At 44.4% G+C, this 18,543-nt stretch overlaps 1 non-coding gene across 1 annotated transcript; it reads left to right on the forward strand.

Moving 5' to 3' along the window:
- The first annotated feature begins 4,741 nt into the window (after window positions 1–4,741).
- On the forward strand, window positions 4,742–4,879 carry LOC114806861. The gene has a single exon (XR_003754917.1). It is a non-coding gene; the product is annotated as a small nucleolar RNA SNORA7 (small nucleolar RNA).
- Window positions 4,880–18,543: the final 13,664 nt, after the last annotated feature.

Consider the following 18,543-nt stretch of genomic DNA (forward strand, 5'->3'; position numbering starts at 1 on the left):
TAAGCCAGCAGGAGCCCCCATCCTCCAACCCCCCCAAAAGTTAGACAGCAGGAAGTGGCAGCAGGGCTTCCTCTGCCATGGCCCAGGCAACAGCAGCAGAGGCTGCTGGATACTGGCCATGGAGCCCCCTCCAATGTAGACACTCAGTCCAAAGGATCTTGGAGGTTTCCTTCAAGAAAATGCTACCTAACAGTGTCTGTGCTGGAAACTTCCAGCTGAGGAATGGAGAAAGAGGCTGCATAGATTGTCCCTCAGTGTGACTTCCCTATAGCTGCCTTTATGTAGCTCAACACATTGGCTCTTGGGACCCCTCCAGCCAACCAGCCAAAAGTGGGACCTTAATGGACCTTTCTGGGGTTTTTTGGTTGGCTGCACAGAAGCATAAAATTTGTGACTGGCCCACCTAAAATGGATGTCTGATCACATTACAACATCTCCTCATTATCTCTGACCCTCCTCTCTCTCTCTCTCTCCCCTACCACACCCCCGCCTGGCCCTGGAAAACCAGCGTTTGACATGTCGGCCCACTGGGGGAAAACCATCCAGACTAATGGCAATTCCTGTGGCATTCATAGAATTTATAACTAACTCCTCCCTGCAAGGTAGGGCTACACTCAAGTCATATAATAATAATAACGTTGGTATTTGTTAAGCGCTTACTATGTGCCGAGCACTGTTCTATGCGCTGGGGTAGACACAGGAATCAGGTTGTCCCACGTGGGGCTCACAGTCTTAATCCCCATTTTACAGATGAGGTAACTGAGGCACCAAGAAGTTAAGTGACTTGCCCAAAGTCACACAGCTGACAAGTGGCCGAGCCGGAATTCGAACCTATGACCTCTGACTCCAAAGCCCGTGCTCTTTCCACTGAGCCACGCTGCTTCTCTATAATATAATATAAATAGATTATATTTTTTTGATGGTATTGTAAAGTGCTTACTCTGTGCCAGGCACTGTACTAAGCACTGGAGTAGATACAAGTTAAGCAGGTTGGACACAGTCCCTATCCCACATAGGAATCCCAGGCTTAATCCCCACTTTACATATGGGGTTATTGAGGCACAGAGAAGTTAAGTGACTTATCCAAGGTCACACAGCAGACAAGTGGCAGAATCGGGATTAGAATCTGGGTTCTGCTGACTCCTAGGCCCATGCTCTATCCACTAGACCATACTGCTTTCAAAGGAAATCTCTCTTCAGGTCAGCAAAAATTCACTATCATTTCTTTGCTATTATTTTTTGCATGGAACTGAGTAGTTGGGAAGGGAAGATCATTTGATTAGTTGTATCTATTGAGCATTTACTATGGGAAGAGCACCTTATGCTAAGTGCTTGGTAGGATACAACAGAAGTAAAAAACACTGTCTCTGTCCCCAAGGAGTTTACAGCCTAACAGGTAGCCAGAAAAATACAAAAATGCTTAGCATTAGGGGATCAGGATAAGAACAGTGCTACAACTGTTGATAGCAGGAGTAGGGCAGGAAAAATAAGTATAAATTAGCATGTCAAGAGATACATAAATGCAAAGGATACATGTTGAAACATGTTCTAAGGGCAGTTGTTGGATTGACTCCATTTGGAAAGAAGGGAATACCTCCTGAAGGAGGTAGATTTTTCAGAAGGGCTTTGTATTTTAATGTGGGAGGAGTTGCAACAGAGAGAAGGGCATGAGCAATGGATCAGATATGGGAGGAGTAGAGAGTGAGGCAAAGGAAGAAGGTGAGATTTAGAGGAAAAAATAGTCCAGCTGCAGGAGTAGTGGGTAAAGAGAGCTGGTAGGTAAGAGGAAGGGTGCCTTGAAACTATTATCAGGAATTTCTACTTAAGACAAAGAGAAATGGGTAACCATTGAAGGTTTTTGGGAAGTGGAGAGATGTAGTCTGAATGTCATTTTAGAAAAATGATCTGAGTAGTAGTATGAGTTGGAGAATGGAGAAGCTGGCAACAGGGAGGCTAGAGAGGAGGACTGACACAATAGTCTATTGGGGATTTGAAGAGAGGCTCAACCAGGGCAGTAGATATTTGTGTGGAGAGCACACCAAGACCTCTCTAGTCTATGTTCATTGACTTGACCAAGCATTTGAACAACATCAACAGGCCAGAGCTGTGGAAAATGTTAAGTAAGTGTTGGCTGTCCTGAGAAATCCATCAAGATCTTCAGGCTACTGCATGATGAAATGGTTGGTAGAGTCAGAGCTGAAGGTGTCACAGCTGATCGTTTCCCCATCACCATCAGAGCGAAGCAGAGCTGTGTGATAAGTTCAGTTCTTTTCAATCCAGTTTATACTGCTGTGCTCAAGAATGCAACAGAGAGATATGAAATTAGGGTCCAAATGTATCTGGGTTCTGATCCCTGCTCTGCCACTTGCCTGCCACTTGACCTTGGACAAGTCATTTAACTTCTCTGGGCCTCGCCTTCCTCATTTGTAAAATGGAGTTTCAATACCTGTCCTCCCTCCTACTTCAACAGAGCCCCATTTGGGACAAGGACTATGTCTGACCTCATTAATTTGTATCTACTACAGCACTTTAAAAAATGTGTGACCCAGAGTGAGTGCTTAACAAATGCTATTATTATTAATGATAATAGTAATAATAATAAATACATTTTATTGTATTTGGCACTTACTATTTGTCAAACACTGTTCTAAGCACTGGGGTAGATACAAGCTAATCAGGTTGGACACAGTCCATGTCCCACGTGGGGCTTTCAGTCTTAATTCCCATTTTTCAGATGAGGTAACTGCAGCACAGAGGAGTTGAGTGACTTGCCCAAGGTTACACAGCAGGCAAGTGGCAAGTTTCCCAATCCCCTGGAAACATTTTCAAAATGCCTTTAAGAGGGTGGTCCAGGAACTGCTTTATGCAAGTGACTGTACTCTAGAGGCATGCATACCAATCACTAAATTGTCTTTATTCATTCATTCATTCATTCAATAGTATTTATTGAGCGCTTACTATGTGCAGAGCACTGTACTAAGCGTTTGGAATGAACAAGTCGGCAACAGATAGAGACAGTCCCTGCCGTTTGACGGGCTTACAGTCTAATCAGGGGAGACAGACAGACAAGAACAATGGCAATAAATAGACTCAAGGGGAAGAACATCTCCTAAAAACAATGGCAACTAAATAGAATCAAGACGATGTACATTTCATTAACAAAATAAATAGGGTAATGCAAATATATACAGTTGAGCAGACGAGTACAGTGCTGAGGGGATGGGAAGGGAGAGGGGGAGGAGCAGAGGGAAATGGGGGGAAAAGAGGGTTAAGCTGCGGAGAGGTGAAGGGGGGGTGGTAGAGGGAGTAGAGGGAGAAGAGGAGCTCAGTCTGGGAAGGCCTCTTGGAGGAGGTGAGTTTTAAGTAGGGTTTTGAAGAGGGGAAGAGAATCAGTTTGGCGGAGGTGAGGAGGGAGGGCGTTCCAGGACCGCGGGAGGACGTGGCCCAGGGGTCGACGGCGGGATAGGCGAGACCAAGGGACGGTGAGGAGGTGGGCGGCAGAGGAGCGGAGCGTGCGGGGTGGGTGGTAGAAAGAGAGAAGGGAGGAGAGGTAGGAAGGGGCAAGGTGATGTAGAGCCTTGAAGCCTAGAGTGAGGAGTTTTTGTTTGGAGCGGAGGTTGATAGGCAACCACTGGAGTTGTTTAAGAAGGGGAGCGACATGCCCAGATCGTTTCTGCAGGAAGATGAGCCAGGCAGCGGAGGGAAGAATAGACTGGAGCGGGGCGAGAGAGGAGGAAGGGAGATCAGAGAGAAGGCTGACACAGTAGTCTAGCCGGGATATAACGAGAGCCCGTAGCAGTAAGGTAGCCGTTTGGGTGGAGAGGAAAGGGCGGATCTTGGCGATATTGTAAAGGTGAAACCGGCAGGTCTTGGTAACGGATAGGATGTGTGGGGTGAACGAGAGAGACGAGTCAAGGATGACACCGAGATTGCGGGCCTGAGAGACGGGAAGGATGGTCATGCCATCCACGGTGATAGGGAAGTCTGGGAGAGGACCGGGTTAGGGAGGGAAAATGAGGAGCTCAGTCTTCCTCATGTTGAGTTTTAGGTGGCAGGCCGACATCCAGGTAGAGACATCCTGGAGGCAGGAGGAGATGCGAGCCTGAAGGGAGGGGGAGAGGACGGGGCGGAGATGTAGATCTGCATGTCATCTGCGTAGAGATGGTAGTCAAAGCCGTGAGAGCAAATGAGTTCACCAAGGGAGTGAGTGTAAATGGAGAACAGAAGAGGGCCAAGAACTGACCCTTGAGGAACTCCAACAGTTAAAGGATGGGAGGGGGAGGAGGCGCCTGTGAAGGAGACTGAGAATGACCGGCCAGAGAGGTAAGAGGAGAACCAGGAGAGGACGGAGTCCGTGAAGCCAAGGTGAAATAAGGTATGGAGGAGGAGGGGATGGTCGACAGTGTCAAAGGCAGCAGAGAGGTCAAGGAGGATTAGAATTGAGTAGGAGCCATTGGATTTGGCAAGAAGGAGGTCATGGGTGACCTTAGAGAGAGCAGTCTCGGTAGAGTGGAGGGGACGGAAGCCAGTTTGGAGGGGGTCCAGGAGATTGATTTATTGATTTATTGATTGCCTACTGTGTGCTTAGCACTGTGCTGAGACCTTTACAGAATCTAATAGAATTAGTGACCATGATCCAAGCTCTCAAGGTGATTACACTCTAGTGGGAGAGAGTGACATATAAAATTACAGATAAGAGGAATTTTAAAGAAGAGATATGTATAGAAGGTAGAACTTAGGTCACCTCTCAAGATCTCACGTGGAGAGTTTCCAGTACTCTACCAGTCTTGGCTATGGGAGGGAAAGTCAAGCAGAGGCCTACCCATTCTATTCCTAGCTTGAGCAGTGGCTAGCGAGTGGAAGGCAATCTGCTACAAGTAACACTCACCTGTGCTGGGCAGCAGCGGTATGGGAGAGTGTCGAGGGCAGAGACTCAAGTTGACTGCGTGGAAGGAGGCAATGGTAAATCACTTCCGTATGTTTACCAAGAAAACTCTATCGATTCATTCAGTAGTATTTATATACTACCAGAACGATTGCAGGTGGAGGTGGGGCGTTCTGGGAGAGATATGTCAATGGAGTCACTGTAGGTCAGAGATGACTCTACAACATAAGACCAGACAAACTCTCAGGTAGTAGGATGGAGCACTGTGGCCTAGTGGATACAACATGGGCCTAGATTCTATTCACGACTGCCCCACTGTCATGGGCCATTGGCAAGTCACTTCACTTCTCTATGCCTCAGTTACCTCATCTGTAAATTGGGGATTAAGACTGTGAGCCTCATGTGGGACAGGGACTATGTCCAACCTGATTAGCTTGTATCCACACCAGTGCTTAATACAGTGCCTGGCACATGGTAAGCACTTAACAAATACCACAAGTATTATTATTATTATTACCATTATTAGCATATGTACAAAAGCACTATGGTAGGTTGTGAGTGCTTAAGTGTTAGGGTCATCCAAAAGTGCTTAACGGTCAGTGTGAGGGTGTTTAAACAGGGAAGATTAAGAATTAATTGAGGAAGGCCTCCTGGAGGAGATGTGATTTCAGAGGGTCTATAAAAACAAGGAGGGCTGTCCAATTTGAAGGGGGAAGGAGTTCCAGACAAGGAGAAGGGCTTGAGGAAGAGGTCAACAGTCAGAGATGAGAATAGGCACAATGATTAGAGTGTCTTCAGAAGAAGAAGAGTGTGAGCAGAGATGGGTTGTAAGGGAGGAAGAGAGAAGATAAATAGGAGGGAGGTTGCTGATGGAGTGCTTTAAAGTCGATGGTGAGGGGTTTCTGCTTGATGTGAAGAGGAATTTGAGGTTTTTGAGAAGTGGGAAAAAGTGTGCAGACAACGTGGCTCAGTGGAAAGAGCCTGGGCTTGGGAGTCAGAGGTCATGGGTTTGAATTCCAGATCTGCCACTTGTCAGCTGTGTGACTTTGGACAAGTCACTTAACTTCTCTGTGCCTCAGTTACCTCATCTGTAAAATGGGGATTAACTGTGAGCCTCACGTGGGACAACCTGATTATCCTGTATCTACCCCAGCGCTTAGGACAGTGCTCTGCACATAGTAAGCGCTAACAAATACAACATTATTATTATTATTAAAAATGATCTGGCAGCAGAGTGGATTGGAGAGGAGAGAGGCTAGTGGCAGGGAGGCCAGTGGAGAGGTTGATGAAGAAGCCAAGCTAAGGTATGACAAGCACTTGGACTAACAAAGACAGTGGTCAATTGTATGGAAAGAAAGGGGCAGATCCCAGAAATTTTGTTAAAGAAAAAAGATTGTTGAAGAATATGACAACAAACTGGATATGGGAGTTGAAAAGGAAGGAGTCAAGGAAAATGCCAAGGTTGAGAGTCTTAAGGACAGGGATGCTGATGGTGTTGTCAGCTGTAATGGGAAAGTTAGGAGGAGGAGAGCATTTAGGTGGAAGGATGAAGAGTTCAGGGCTCCCAAAATTAGGGCCCCCGTCTTCAAGGAACTTATAAACTAGACTGCAAGGTCATTGTGGGCAGGAAATGTGTCTGTTTAGTGTTATATTGTACTCGCCCAAGCTCGTAGTACAGTGCTCTGCACATAGTAAGCACTCAATAAATACGATTGAATGAATCAAAGGAATAAAGGAGTGGCAGAGACAGATATTAAATTGCAGATTAGAGAGGCAGCACAGTATAAGGATCAATCATATTGAGCGTTTACTCTGTGCAGAGCACTATACTAAGCACTTGGGAGAGTACAATATAACAGACACATTCCCTGACCACAACAATCCCGGCTAGACTACTGTGTCAGCCTTCTCTCTGACCTCCCTTCCTCCTCTCTCGCCCCGCTCCGGTCTATTCTTCACTCCGCTGCCCGGCTCATCTTCCTGCAGAAACGATCTGGGCATGTCACTCCCCTTCTTAAACAACTCCAGTGGTTGCCTATCGACCTCCGCTCCAAACAAAAACTCCTCACTCTAGGCTTCAAGGCTCTCCATCACCTTGCCCCTTCCTACCTCTCCTCCCTTCTCTCTTTCTACCGCCCACCCCGCACGCTCCGCTCCTCTGCCGCCCACCTCCTCGCCGTCCCTCGGTCTCGCCTATCCCGCCGTCGACCCCTGGGTCACGTCCTCCCGCGGTCCTGGAACGCCCTCCCTCCTCACCTCCGCCAAACTGATTCTCTTTCCCTCTTCAAAACCTTACTTAAAAATCACCTCCTCCAAGAGGCCTTCCCAGACTGAGCTCCTCTTCCCCCTCTACTCCCTCTGCCATCCCCCTTTACCTCTCCGCAGCTAAAGCCTCATTTTCCCCTTTTCCCTCTGCTCCTCCACCTCTCCCTTCCCATCCCCACAGCACTGTACCCGTCCGCTCAACTGTATATATTTTCGTTACCCTATTTATTTTGTTAATGAATTGTACATCGCCTTGATTCTATTTAGTTGCCATTGTTTTTACGAGATGTTCTTCCCCTTGACGCTGTTTAGTGCCATTGTTCTTGTCTGTCCGTCTCCCCCGATTAGACTGTAAGCCCGTCAAACGGCAGGGACTGTCTCTATCTGTTGCCGACTTGTTCATCCCAAGCGCTTAGTACAGTGCTCTGCACATAGTAAGCGCTCAATAAATACTATTGAATGAACAATCTTACAATCTAGAGAGGATATGTATGTAAGAAGAGAAACAGTGTGGTCTAATGGATAGAGCATGGGGCTGAGAGTCAGAAGGACCTGGGTTCTAATTCCGGCTCTGCCATTTGTCTGCTCTGTGACCTTCGACAAGTCATTTCACTTCTCTGTAACTCAGTTTCCTCCACTGTAAAATGGGGATCACGTCTGTGAGCCCCATGTGGGACAGGGACTGTATCTAACCCAATTTGCTTGCATTGATCCCGATGCTTAGTACAGTGCCTGGCACATAGTAAGTGATTAACAAATACCACCATTATTATAAGGGCTGTGGGAATGGGGGGATTACCAAAGGGTTTACGGGGTACAAACTCAAGTGCATAGGTGACGCAGAAGGAAAGGAGAATAGGGTGGGACGATAAGCGGTTAATGAGGGATGGCATCTTGGAGAAGATATAATTTTGACTTTGAAGATGGGGAGAGTAGTAGACTATTCAATATGAATGGGGAGGGGTTCCAGGCAAGAAGGAGGACATGAACATAGAGTTGATGGCATGACAGACAAAATTGAGATGCAATGAGTAGGTCAGTGTTAGAGGAGCAAAGCTTGCGGGCTTGGAGTGAGTTTAGGTAGGAGGAAGAGAGTTGATTGAGTACCTTAAAGCTGATAGAAGTATCTGTTTGATGCAGAGGTGGATGGGCAACAATTGAAGGGTTTTGAGAAGTGGGGAGATAGGCACATAATTTTTTTTTAGAAAAATGATCCAGTCAGGAGTGAAGTATGAACTTGAGCTGGGTAGTGGCCAGGGTTATGTGGGGATTGTCAGGAGGCAGGGAGGTCAGCAAGGAGGCTGAGGCAGTAGTCAAGGTGGGATATTAATTGGATCAGAGGGGTAGCAGTTTGGATGAAGAAAAAGGGCAAACTTGAGGGATGTTGGGAAGATAGAATTGACAGTATTTGGTGACTGACTGAATATGTGGGTTGAATAAGAGAGATGAATTAAGGAAATGTCATGATTAGGAGGCTGTGAGACAGGAAGGATGGTGGTTTTATTTAATGTGACAGAGAAGAAGGGGAGAGACAGGAATATGAGGAGTTCCATTTTAGACCAGTTTGAGATGTCAGTGGCATATCCAAGTAGAAAGGTCCTGAAGGCAGGAGGAAATGTGGGACTCCCTCATCCATCAATCAATCAATGGTATTTATTGAACGCTAACTTCATGCAGAGTACTGTACTAAAAACTTGTGAGAGTACAATACAACAGATTTGCTAGACCCAATCCCTGCCCACATTGAGTTTACAGTCTAGAGTGGGGAGAAATAAATTAATACAAATGAATAAATTATGGATTATGTATATAAGTGCTCTGGGGCTGAGGGTGAATACCATGTGCCCAAAGAGTACAGGTACAAGTGCATAGACAACACAGCAGGGAGAGGAAGTTGGGGAAAGAGAGCTTAATTGGGGATGGTCTCCTGGAGGAGATGTGACCTTAATAAGTCCAAATTCCTCTTCACCTGCTACAACTCTGCCTTCTCCTTCACCCAGCAACACTATCATCTCCATCCTCATTGACTCCCATGCCCATTGCCTGCCATGTCAGATGTTTAACTCCCTCCTCAATTCCCCCCTCCCACCCATCTCTTGTCCCTAATGACCTGGTCAGATACTTTATTGATAAAATGGAAGCCATCAGGCATGATCTCACTGAAAATCTCTCCTGCTCTTCGCTAGTCCCTCCCTCCTCCTGCCCCTTCTTCCAGTCTCCCATCTTTTCCAGAAGTATCTCAAGTGGACATCTCCCACCTCCTCTCAAAATCTTCTCCCTCCACCTGTGCCTCTGATCCCATCCCTGCACACCTTATCAAAACACTTACCCCCTCCCTTCTTCCTTCTCTGACACCCATCTTCAATTGTTCACTTTCCAATGGCTTCTTCCTCACTGCTTTGAAACATGCTAATGTCTCTCCTATCCTGAAAAAAACCCTCCTTTGACCCCTTAGTTCCTCTGGTTATTGCTCCATTTCTCTCCTACCATTCTTCTCCAAACTCTATGAGTAAGTTATCTCATCTGGCTTCGGCCCCATTCACCCCATGGAAACTCCCCTCTTAGGTCACCAGTGACCTCCTTCTTGCCAAATCCAATGGTCTCTATTCCATGCTAATCCTTTTTGATCTCTCCGATGTCTTCAACCCCATCGACCACCCCCTTCTCCTGGAAACATTATCCGACCTTTGCTTCACTAACAATCTCCTCTCCTGGTTCTCCTCCCATCTCTCTGACCTCTCCTCAGTCCCTTTTCCAGGCTCCTCCTCTGCCTCCCACCCCCTAACTATGGGAGTCCCTAAGCCCCTCGTTCTGGGTCCCCTTCTATTCTCCATCGACATCCACTCCCTTGGAGAACTCAAACACTCCCACGTCTTCAACTACCACCTCTGTGTGGGTGATTCCCAGATCTATATCTGTTCTAAGCGCTGGGGTAAATACAAGGCATTCAGGTTGTCCCACGTGGGGCTCACAGTCTTAATCCCCATTTTACAGATGAGGTAACTCAGTCACAGAGAAGTTAAATGACTTGCCCAAAGTCACACAGTTGACAAGTAGTGGAGCCAGGATTAGAACCCACAACCTCTGACTCCCAAGCCCATGCTATTTCCACTAAGTCAAGCTGCTTCTACTACCACCCAGTCCACATGCTTCACTCCTCAAATCCCACTTTACCGTCCCTTTCTATCCTATCTCGCTGGTGACCCCTTACCCATATCAGAACACCAATCTCCCCAACTTCAAAGCCTTATTAAATCACATCTCCTCCAAGAGGCCTTCCCCAACCAAATCACCATTTCCTTTAGTCCCTCTCCTTTCTGTGTCACTCTTGAAATTGAATTTTTTATGATATTTGTAAAGTGTTTACTGTGTGTCAAGCATTGTTCTAAGCACTGGGGTAGATACAGGTTTATCAGGTAAGAAGCAGTCCTTGTCCTACATGGGGCTCACAGTCTAAATTGGAGGGAGAAGGATTTAATCTTCATTTTACAGATGAGATAACTGAGGCACGGGAAAGTTAGGTGACTTGCCCAAGGTCACACAGCAAGCAGTTGGCAGAGCTGGGAGTAGAATTCATCTCTTTTCATTCCTAGGAATGCTCTTTTCCCTAGGTCATGCTGCTTCTTTGTCCCCTTTAAGCACTTGATATTCATCCTACCCTCAGACCCAAACACTTTTATGTACATATCTGTAATTTCTATTAATTCTGTCTTAGTCAGTGTTGTTTATTGAATGTTTACTAGGTGCAGAGCACTGTACTAAGCACTTGGGAGAGTACAACAGTTTCATGCTGACAACAAGTTTACAGTCTAGAGTCTTCCCCTCATCATTCAGTCAATGGTATTTTTGAGCTCTTACTGTATGCAAAACACTGTATTAAGTGCTTGGGAGAGTACCATATGGTACAGGCCTCTGCGTAAAGTAAGTACTCAATAATTACTAGATTGAGCCAGTGAAAGAGACTGAGGAGGAACGGACAGACAGATAGCAGGTGAACCAGGAAAGGACAGGACAGGAGAGGGCATTTATTTTCCCTCTCCTAAGAAAGGGGTGTTGTGAATGTAATTTGATAGAGGCCTGAAAACTCAGGAGCTTCAACAAACTGTCTGGTTTTACCCCTCCAGTGAGACCCAATCACTGCTCTTTGGACCTACCTTGCTTGAGCACCAGATTATAATCCAACACTATGAAAGTTTGAAAATTATTTGAAGTATCTCCTCTCAAATTCTGGACTTCAGTGTCTGGAGAAATGCAACAGGTTAAAGTTGGCACTGAAGTATGCTTAGTTCCTTTCACCAAACCAACTACCCAACAAATTGCTCCAGCAGTTGCTTGATACTCTGACAGCTGGGTGTTTTATGGCCAACTCTCTTTGTTGCTTTATTTTCACCCCCAACAAGAATAGTTAAAGTTTATGGTGAGGAGAAATAACTGATTACTGTTGGCACGTTAACTGAAGGGATCAATTGTTCCATATGGCAAGAGTCAAAGAATTTGGGCTTTATTCACAAAAAAGACTGATGTGCTAAAGGGCAAGGAAATGCCACTTTCCTTGTGTGGTAAAGAGTTTTCAATTTGGTTCCAAATTCCTCAAGACAGCCTGGTATGCAAGAGACCTAGCTACAAGGACAGCATGTGAAGCCCAAAAGTATATGTGTCACTTACCATCCAGGGAAATAGTCCTAAGCACAAAAATGCTGTGTTCATGTTTGTTTGCCTGTTTTAGGAACCAGTCAAGGTCTTATGCACACTCAGAATTATGAGCCAAATTCCCAGTGTTCTCAGTAGCATTGAATGGGATTTTAAGCCTCCTGCCTTGGGATTACCATCCGTGTTAGTGTAGTAATGCCCTGGCATTATCGGTGTTAGTTAATTTCTTTGATATTAATACTCTCTTTCTCTTATCCACTCTTCCTTTTAGCTTCTCAGCTGCTTTTTGGCATGATTGCTGTGTTTGAGTCACTGGAGAGGAAAAAATGCATTTTGAGAAGGATAAAACCCCCTCAAACCAGAGCATTGAACTAAATTCAAACCCTGTGGGCTTCTGGTTGTTTACTCCCAACTAAATGGGACTTTCTGTTTCTAAGTAAAGAGGCTTAAAAATACTATAAAAAGAGCTCAAAAGGCTTCTTGAACATCAAAGAGCTTTTATGACACAACATTTTGATGAGTTAAGTGTAAATGAATCAGAAACATATGGATTAAATTTCACTTAAAATAAACAGGAGTTTAAAAATTAAAAGACAAAATACTTAGGAAAACACATTCTGTTGGATCCACAGTGCCTGGAAAAAAAGTCTGAGTTGTTTGACAAATCAGTGAAAGCCCAATATTGTATTCCCTGCCATAGTTCTTGCGATATTCCCTTGTAAATTCTCACAAGATATAAATACACAGTAGGGTCCTCACTACCTAAATGGGTTGAGATGACTCTGATGTAAGAAATCTTTTGTATTACAAAATTTGTTTATTGTGTTAGTACAAAGTGATTGGCTTCCTAAACCAGAGTCCCCAAAACATTGTGCATTCCCTGGGGGACATGTAACTATTGGGCAGAAGGGGAACTGCTCCAGGATTTCTGCCCTGGGGTTATGGGGAGAGTTGTCAGAGCTGTCTATTCTTTCCTCTGTAAGAACATCAGGGACATTGGGGACCATTATGCTTATAGAATTTGGACCATGCAGGCTAAGCTACAATGGGCTGGCCCTCTGCTCCCTGTCAAATGGGGGTTGGACAGAAGCTGCTGCTGAGAGTGGCTCCATGTCTTGGTTCTCTCTCATTTGCTGTGTGACCTTGGACCAGTCACTTCACTTCTCTGTGCCTCAGTAACCTCATCTGTATAATGGAGATTGAAAATGGGAGCCCTATGTGGGACAGGGACTGTGTCCAACTGGATTTGCTTGTATCCACCCCAGTGCTTAGTACAGTGCCTGACATACAGTAAGTAAGTGCTTAACAAATACCACAGTTTTTTATTATCCCCAATTTCAGTGGGCTCCCTGCCAAGCTTGACTGCTTTACTTGAGCGTCTCCCAACCGTGTGTGTGTCTACATTTGCCCCTTCCAACTCTGTGTGTAAGGGTCTGGTGGCTATCTCCTGTACCCTAAGAGTGTGTGTGTGTGTGTGTGTGTGTGTGTGTGTGTGTGTGTGTGTGTGCGCGCACGCGCGCGCACGCACTCCTGTCCACCTCCCTGATCCTGGGTAAATGTGTTTGCATGTATGCTTTTCTGTGCCTACCTGCCTCCCTTTCCCCAAGGGTGCCCATGTGCCTGACTGACTGTCCACCTCCCTAGCTCTATGGATATATGTGTGTGTCTAAATGTCCATCACCCTGATTCCCCATGCCCACCTTCCGGTCCTGAATGTGTCTCTCCCTCTCATTTTCCCCCTAGAAGCTCTCTCCCCTCACCCCAACCTGATCAGGAGCCTCACTCCAAGTTTGCCTCAGCACTTGAAATGAAAATTTGGCATTAATACTTCTATTGTGCTTTGGAAGCATGCGTAGCTTTTCACTTTATCAAAATTGCATTTCAAATAACATGAAATTATTTTGTGTATTTTCAGCCAGATGGATAGTTGTTCCAGTATAGCTAATCATTGGTACCAGATTACCCAGGAGAATAAAGGGATTCTTTTTTGCTCACCATAAAGCTGGCCTTGAATTTAACTTTCACTTTCATGCAAGACACCTCTTGGACTACTTTGTAGTACAATTTTATTGCCTAATGCTAATGCAGTTTCTCTCCAAGCCAAGTATTATTTTAAGGTCTTCAATGGTAAAACACTTCTTTTTCAGAACCTTAGTTCAAACATCAGAGCAGGTCTTCCTGCAAGCTATAGTGTTCAGCCAGTAACCCTAGTTGACAAAGTTTACAAATAGGGCTGGATCTTTTCTTTTCCGCGTGGGTGGGGAGGCAGAGGAAATCAGATAGAATTTTCTCTTAATTGAGCTCATCTTGTATTTCTGAACATCTCAATTTGTCACACTTCTCAAATGTCCCTCACACCCCAAATAAAATATTCCTCCCCCCTGCCCCCCACCCCCGCTTAAGACTGTGACTTAACTTTGGAGTCTTTTGTGTTTTTTCCCCCTTCACTAATGTGTTGTGGGTTCTGGAACAATGTGAAAATTAGCAAATCAGAAAACTAATTTCTAGCCATTGTTCCTAACACAGAACTGGAGGGTATCTAATAGTTATAATGTATTGATAGTTTTAATGAAGAGCTGGGGCCTGGGCATCAGAGGATCTGGGTTTTAATTCCAGCTCCTTCACTTGTCTGCTGTATGACCTTGGGAAAGTCAGTCTACTTCTCTGTGCCTCAGTTACCTCATCTGTAAAATGGGGATTAAGACTGAGTACTATGTAGGACAGGAACTATGTCCAACCCACTTATCTTGTATTTGCCCCAGCATTTAGTACAGTGCCTGGCATATCATAAGTGCTTAACAAATACCATTAAAGAAAAAAATACTTTTCAGCAGTAATATTCTTAAACTTCCCCAAATTGTTAGCATTCCCCAGGATACTGATTCCCATTTTAATAATTTTGCTTTAGGCGAGCCAAAGGTTAGGGTGTTTAAATGTGTTACTTTATCAAGTTTTGTTTAAATGCAAGATTTAACAGGATTTTATTTGAAAGGTTAATGTCTGAGTAGCAACTTTATATTTAAAATGTTGGGATACCAAGAAAAACCCAAGATGATATATGTATTTACAGCCCGTGAAAGTTAAATTCAGATGCAGGTTTATTGAGCGCAAAAACAAATTCCTTTAATCTCCTATGTAATCCGGTACCAAAGATTAGCTCTACCAGAACAACTCCCCATCTGGCAAATGTACTGGCTGAGTTTACTTTCATGTGCAGTAGAGATAGTGCCTTGGAAAGCTGACAGCACAGATGTACTGCAGCTCTGTGTGACTAATTTTAACAAGCTGCTTGCAGAGGTTACAAAAGACAGATATGCTGGCATTTTACTTTCAACCACCTGGTTTGGACAAACATTCTGTGCAAATAGCACATATGTCACAGGGTGGATTGAGGAGACAGGAGGGGAAGGAAGGGAAGTGAAAATCTGAGTAGTTCAATGCTGCTGCCAGGTCAGCCAGGAGAAGAGTCGGAGACTGTGGGAAGAAGTTTGAAGCAGTTGAAGATGACCTGGAGCCTACCAAGTGGCTCAGAAACCCTTGATATGCCAATACCTGCTTCGTGGGCATCATAGTTCATGTAGTCTTTATTAATGGGGACAAGGGGTTACAGGAAAGGAAAGGAGAGAGAAGGGAGACAAACATTCTAATCTTTCAAAGGGTTGGGCAATCCTACTCTCTGTCCCAGGATCAGAAACAGAGTGTGAATAACGCCCACGTTAGCACATTGAAATCCTCCTTCAATGGTAATGGAGTTTTCTTTATTTTATTTGACTTCATTGTAGTACAGTAAATGGAAACTGTGTAAAGGGTGTTTTATTTTGATAGGGATAAGGATATGGAGGAGGCCAAGAAACAGAAAAACCCTGAATCATAAAATAGTAGGGCTAGAAGGGATTTAAGCAAAGTAAAACATTATTTTCCCTTGGAGAACTTCATAATTCCCAGTCCTTTATATTTAACCATTCTTTACCCATTTAAAGATTTTAAATTCATCATTTCATATATTCTATACTTGTTTAATAAAGTAACTTCTAAACTCTTATAGAAGCTGCCTTGAGCTATTCATCAGCAATTCCAACCAAAGAATAACTAACCTCAGCCTCTTTATTAATAATAATAATAATGGCATTTGTTAAGGGCTTACTATATGCTAAGCACTGTCCTAAGTGCTGGGGTAGATACGAGGTAATCAGGTTGTCCCATGTGGGGCTCACAGTCTTAATCCCCATTTTATAGATGAGGGAACTGAAGCACAGAGAAGTTAAGTGGTTTGCCCTAGGTCACACAGCAGACAAGTGGCAGAGCTGGGATTAGAACCAATGTCCTCTGACTCCCAAGCCCATGCTCTTTCCACTTAACCACACTGCTTTAAGCTCCAGAGTGATAAAAAATGATTGCCGGACAGGCCTTCACTGAACCTGCCTACTATAAAAGGCTCTGGAAATCAAGTTACTCTTCAGGGGAGTTTCAGCAAGGCAGAGAGGCCTGGTGAATGGCTCTAACTCCCCCACTACAACATCCCCAACCCAACCTCCTGGGGGGTCCTCCACTGGGACCCTAAGTCCTAGCATTGGATCTTCCCTGGTTCAAAAGGGTGGTTCAATTTCTGGTTAGCCCAAGGTTTCAGGTACTGGGAATCAAGACACCTGGGTTGTAGGCTCAACCCTCCAAATAGAGGAATGTTTTCTGGAGCTGTGCCATCGATGCTGAAGGTTTCTGACTGAAAAGCCATCTGGGCAGTCTGTGAGATGGGCAAGTCCAGCAGCAATTCTGAAAAATATCTGGCTCATGTGAGCAGTAAAGTTTGCATGGACAATCTGGCTGGATCATGGCACTATGACAGAGCACTGTCAGTCAGTCCCATCAATCATATTTATTGAGATCTCACTGCGTGCAGAGCACTGTACTAAGCACTTGGGAGAGAGCAATATAACAATATAACAAACACATTCCCTGCACACACTGAGCTTACAGTCTAGAAACAAGCTTACAATCTAGAGCATTGGGACTGGGTTTCACAGATCACTTGGGCCGGAAACAGGTCCCGCATATAGAAAAACTGCACCAATGTGTGCCAGTCCCACCCACCTATTACCTATTGCCCTCTGTGCTGGAAGCAAGACTGGCAGGAATTAGAGTGTGAGTGGTGCTGAGCAAACCGCTGTGCCTGTGATCATTTACTCTGTACACTGTCTCAGTTCCGAATTGAGGCTCATCCTCTCAACAGGAGGAGATTCCATTGTCAATCAATCAATCAGTGGTACTTATTGAGCACTTACTATGTGCAGCTTACTGTATTAACCACTTGGGAGAGTACAATATAACAGTTGGTAGACACTTCCCTGGCCACAATGAGCTTGAGGTCTAGATGCAGCTTACATCAGAGAGTATGTCTACTAACTCTGTTATACTGTACTTTCCAAGCACTTAGTACAGTGCTCTGCATGCAGTCAGCACTCAATAAATACCATTGATTGACTGATTCATCGTCATAATGATCACACCGTAAACAGATTTGCCAGGAGATGAAAGTGGTGAAGCATTTTTCACTCAGGTATTCCTCCTGTTACTTTTGGCAAGCTTTTAGCTGACAACTATTCAGAAACTTCCAGAACTACAATTTCTCTACCTCCCTACTACACATGAACCATCTGAGACAGGTGGCCATCTAGCTAAATTCTTTCAGTCTACCAGGAAGGAGATCCTATAACCTTCCTTAAATTATTTTTCTACATAGAATAGTCTTTTTCAAAATCATCAACAGTTGTCCATTGTCCATAAAGGTGTGTTTTCCCATATGCACTGATTTCATGCCTGTGGCCTTATAAAACCTTGATGCTCAGAAAAACATTTTAAAAAGCATTCATTGAATAGGTTAATGTAAGTGAAATACTATTAGCTTCTCAAATGAAAGGTGCAATGTAAGTACAAAGTACTGCCTAATGTTTACCCTCAGACCATCCTTTTCCCAGCTATGACTAACAGTTATTATTTATCCTAAGAGCTAAGCAAATTACCAACTGAAATTGCCATCACTGTATGGTGAAAGACAAACAAACGAACAGCCGCCATTAGTAGATTTTGTCACCTTTAAAAATTGATCATTTTTTATGAACAGATAGTTAACACAGTGGAAGTCCAAAGATATGACTTAAATCTGCAAATTAACAAACTCCATCATGAGTCTTCTCCCTTTAGATTGTAGGCCAAGGACCTTCTGAATCAATGACCATGAATTCTCAGCATAGTACTTTGCACACAGTAAGAGCTTAATAAATATTATGGGCTATCCATTATAATGCCATTAATCAATTCAATTAAATAATTACTGATGCATGACAGAGTACTTTTGCCTCGATAATAATAATAATGATGGCAATTGTTAAGCACTTATTATGTGCCAAGCACTATTCTAAGCACTGGGGTAGATACAAGGTAATCAGATTGTCCCACATGGGGCTCACAGTCTTAATACACATTTTACAGTTGAGGTAACTCAGGCACAGAGAAGTTAAGTGACTTAATAATAATAATAATGTTGGTATTTGTTAAGCGCTTACTATGTGCTGAGCACTGTTCTAAGCACTGAACTTGCCCAAGGTCACACAGCAGACACGTGGAGGTGGCATTAGAACCCATGCCCTCTGACTCCCAAGACTGTGCTCTACAGTGTATGTAGAAAATTTCCAAAATAACATACAATTTCACAGAATTCATAGGGTTGGAAAGAAATTTAAGAAGTC

This window comes from Ornithorhynchus anatinus, chromosome X1 (assembly GCF_004115215.2).
Source record: "Ornithorhynchus anatinus isolate Pmale09 chromosome X1, mOrnAna1.pri.v4, whole genome shotgun sequence".
Classification (NCBI taxonomy): domain Eukaryota; kingdom Metazoa; phylum Chordata; class Mammalia; order Monotremata; family Ornithorhynchidae; genus Ornithorhynchus; species Ornithorhynchus anatinus.